The sequence below is a fragment of the Bos indicus genome, chromosome X, assembly GCF_029378745.1.
Source record: "Bos indicus isolate NIAB-ARS_2022 breed Sahiwal x Tharparkar chromosome X, NIAB-ARS_B.indTharparkar_mat_pri_1.0, whole genome shotgun sequence".
NCBI classification, from domain to species: Eukaryota; Metazoa; Chordata; class Mammalia; order Artiodactyla; family Bovidae; genus Bos; species Bos indicus.
In genome coordinates, this window is record NC_091789.1 from 126,240,188 (window position 1) to 126,244,843 (window position 4,656).

Below are 4,656 nucleotides of genomic sequence, written 5' to 3' on the forward strand. Positions count from 1 at the left end.
AAGGGACTCTCAAGAGTCTTTTCCAACACCACAGTTCAAAAGCATCAATTCTTCGGCGCTCAGCTTTCTTCACAGTCCAACTCTCACATCCATACATGATCACTGGAAAAAACATAGCCTTGACTAGATGGACCTTTGTTGGCAAAGTAATGTCTCTGTTTTTTAACATGCTATCTAGGTTGGTCATAACTTTCCTTCCAAGGAGTAAGCGTCTTTTAATTTCATGGCTGCAATCACCATCTGCAGTGACTTTTGGAGACCAAAAAAGTAAAGTCTGTCACTGTTTCCCCATCTATTTCCCATGAAGTGATGGGACCACATGCCATGATCTTAGTTTCCTAGAGTACTGAAAATACAATACAAACATAATGAATGCTATTTACTAAAGGTCAAATATTAGGATTTTCTAGAATCTATCCTCTAAACACTATAGCCCCTCAATCTTTCCTGCGGGGCCTAGAACCATGTCAAACCTACACTTGCTAGTTTGTTTTGAACTCACAAGTCTCTTGTAATCTGACAGAATTGTCAGATTCCCATTGCTTTGTTAACCCCAGAAGCACGTCTCCCATCAGAACGGATGGAGTGGGGAAGAGGAAGTTTCCATAAGTGTAAACTGGTGTACCATATGTTTATACAAATCTTGCATATGTTGGATATAGTAAATAAATATATCCCTTCTAGTGGGATTCTTTTTTTTTTTTTTTAATACTTAACCCTGAGGAGAAATGGAGATGTGGGTCTCATGGCCAAGGGCCAACTGTATACATGGGGTGGAGAGCATGGGCCAGTGTACTGGCCCTGTAGGCAGACCCCTTCCATATGCTAATTCCAGCCCCATCTCAGAAGGGAGGCTGCTTCCTAGTGACCCGAAGAGCCAGGGGTAGGGTCAGGACCCTGCTTAGCTGTCCTGAAGCCTAGGGAGGCCCTGGGAGGTTCTGGCCAGTGGAAGATCTTTTGCTGGATAAAGTAAATATGATGGTGTCCCTAACTGTTTTTTAATGAAAATTTTAATACCTTTTTATCTAATATATATCTGGTACCTTCATTTTAGTGTGAGCCTTTCTGTTACTTATCTCCAACTGACGATGTGTTCATTTTAATTAAACAGCAAGTGCTTTCTCCTTCAGAACACAAGGACAAACAGCTCTTCTTTTTTAAGTCACTGACCACTTCTATTAAAATCTGTTTATGCATAATTAACACAATCAGCTACAAGTACTATTCCTAATAACTGAGAAGGAACTTATGAAAGGGAAAGCCAGTTGGTTTGGAGATGTTTAGAAGTTGGTCCTGAAGAAACCCTCAGTCTTTTTTTGTTTGGCAGGGGGGGTTCCCATTATGTATATGGATCAATGTGGTTGGGAGTGGAGGTGGTAGTGGTGGTTCAGAATAAGACGATGTTGACTTAAACAACAATAATATTTTAGTCAAACACAGAATGACGCTAAAAAGATGAGAAGGTTCATTAAATGGCAGGACGGATTTCAGGAACTAATGGGCAGATCTTAGCACGTAGGGAAAGATCGAAACAGCTCAACCAAGGCACAGATTAAATTATGCACCTGGTCTGCACAATATACAACTGAACCTCCTTTATGTTGTTTATTGACTTGGAGCAGAGCTGCCTTGCAATCCTAGAGCAAGGGAAGATAAGAATATTGAAGTAGAGCTTTTTTACAAAGTCTTTTTTTAGAAAGACTTTTAGAATCGGCTTAAGAATTTAAGGTTCATGTGAAAAGTATTTATACTAAGTGTACAAATTCCACAGTTGTAGTCCTGCCTATAAATGTTTATGTATTATCTCCCAGAAGTTTACTGCTTGAGTTCTCAAACCCTTAGAAGTGTTTAATAAATATGAGTGAATTGTCTCCTCAAAGTCAAAAGTCATACATATTTTTCAAAATTGGTTTTTATTTCACTTCCTTTTGCCATATGATGGTTCTGTCATTTATTCCTATTTCATGGGATAATACTCAAAATCATGGGCATGCCAAAAATAATTGTAGAAACTACAGTAACTTCTGACAGTAGTTACCAAGGAAAATCTCTAAAATCTTTCCTTCCTTGCAAATGATTGGAAAATTACCCGTTCTATAATTTTAAGCATAGAGACTACTTTGCAGTGATAAATTGTTACTCAGCTTTTTTTTCTCTATCATGATATAAAAATGGATATATCATGATAGAAAAATGTTGAGTATTAATGAATGAAATAACTGTGCAATTATGTCACTATTAAGTGTACATCCTATGTCAGAGTTTTAGGGGTTTCAGATCAGATCAGTCGCTCAGTCGTGTCTGACTCTTTGCGACCCCATGAATCGCAGTGCACCAGGCCTCCCTGTCCATCACCAACTCCCGGAGTTCACTCAGACTCACATCCATCGAGTCAGTGATGCCATCCAGCCATCTCATCTTCTGTCGTCCCCTTCACCTCTTGCCCCCAATCCCTCCCAGCATCAGAGTCTTTTCCAATGAGTCAACTGTCCTCATGAGGTGGCCAAAGTACTGGAGTTTCAGCTTTAGCATCATTCCTTCCAAAGAAATCCCTGGGCTGATCTCCTTCAGAATGGACTGGTTGGATCTCCTTGCAGTCCAAGGGACTCTCAAGAGTCTTCTCCAACACCACAGTTCAAAAGCATCAATTCTTCAGCGCTCAGCCTTCTTCACAGTCCAACTCTCGCATCCATACATGACCACAGGAAAAACCATAGCCTTGACTAGATGAACCTTTGTTGGTAAAGTAATATCTCTGCTTTTGAATATGCTATCTAGGTTGGTCATAACTTTCCTTCCAAGGAGTAAGCGTCTTTTAATTTCATGGCTGCAGTCACCATCTGCAGTGATTTTGGAGCCCCCCAAAAAATAAAGTTTGACACTGTTTCCACTGTTTCCCCATCTATTTCCCATGAAGTGATGGGACCGGATGCCATGATCTTCATTTTCTGAATGTTGAGTTTTAAGCCAACTTTTTCACTCTCTACTTTCACTTTCATCAAGAGGCTTTTTAGTTCCTCTTCACTTTCTGCCATAAGGGTGGTGTCACCTGCATATCTGAGGTTATTGATATTTCTCCCAGCAATCTTGATTCCAGCTTGTGTTTCTTCCAGTAACAAACTAGGGGTTACACTGGCAAGGGCAATTAAAAGATACAAACTATTCTATATAAAATAAGTTATGAGGATATATTTAACAACACAGGAAATAGAGCCAATATTTTTAAATAACTGTAAATGGATAACCTTTACAAATTGTGAATCATTATATTGAATGAATGAGTTAGTGAAAGTCATCCAGTCGTGTCTGAACCCCCATGAACTGTAGCCCAAAGCCTCCTCTGTCCATGAAATTCTCCAGGCAAGAATACTGGAGTGGGTTGCCATTTCATTCTCCAGTGGATCTTCCCAACCCACAGATTGAATCCAGGTCTCCTACAGTGTAGTCAGATTCTTTATAATTTATTTATACTTTAAAATTATTTATACTTGTGGAATTTTGTTTAAATAAACTTATTTTAGGATATGTTTATAATTACAAAAAAAGTTGCAAAGATGTTAGAGTTCCCAGCACCCCAGAGTTTAACTCCTTCTTAATATATTATTGTGTTATATTTGTCATGATTAATGAACCAGTATCAATGATTTTATTTTTTCAAAAATTAAAAAATTTTTATTGTGGTTCAGTTCAGCTGCTCAGTTGTGTCTGACTCTGTGACCCCATGAACTGCAGCACGCCAGGCCTCCCTGCCCATCACCAACTCCCAGAGTTTACCCAAACTCATGTCCATTGAGTCGGTGATGCCATCTAACCATCTCATCCTCTGTCTTCCCCTTCTCCTTCTGCCTTCAATCTTTCCCAACATCAGGATCTTTTCAAATGAGTCAGCACTTCGCATCAGGTGGCCAAAATATTGGAGTTTCAGCTTCAACATCAGTCCTTCCAATGGACACCCAGGACTGATCTCCTTTAGGATGGACTGGTTGGATATCCTCATAGTCCAAGGGACTCTCAAGAGTCCTCTCCAACATCACAGTTCAAAAGCATCAATTCTTCGGCACTCAGCTTTCTTCACAGTCCAACTCTCACATCCATACATGACCACTGGAAAAACCATAGCCGTGACTAGACGGACCTTTGTTGGCAAAGTAATGTCTCTGCTTTTGAATATGCTGTCTAGGTTGGTCATAACTTTCCAAGGAGTAAGCATCTTTTAATTTCATGGCTACAGTCACCATCTGCAGTGATTTTGGAGCCCCAAAAAAATAAAGTCTGACACTGTTTCCCCATCTATTTCCCATGAAGTGATGGGACCAGATGCCATGATCTTCGTGTTCTGAATGTTGAGCTTTAAGCCAGCTTTTTCACTCTCCCCATTCACTTTCATCAAGAGGCTTTTTAGTTCCTCTTCACTTTCTGCCATAAGGGTGGTGTCATCTGCATATCTGAGGTTATTGATATTTCTCCCAGCAATCTTGATTCCCGCTTGTGCTTCTTCCAGTCCAGCGTTTCTCATGATGTACTCTGCATATAAGTTAAATAAGCAGGGTGACAATATACAGCCTTGACGTACTCCTTTTCCTATTTGGAACCAGTCTGTTGTTCCATGTCCAGTTCTAACTGTTGCTTCCTGACCTGCATACAGGTTTCTCAAGA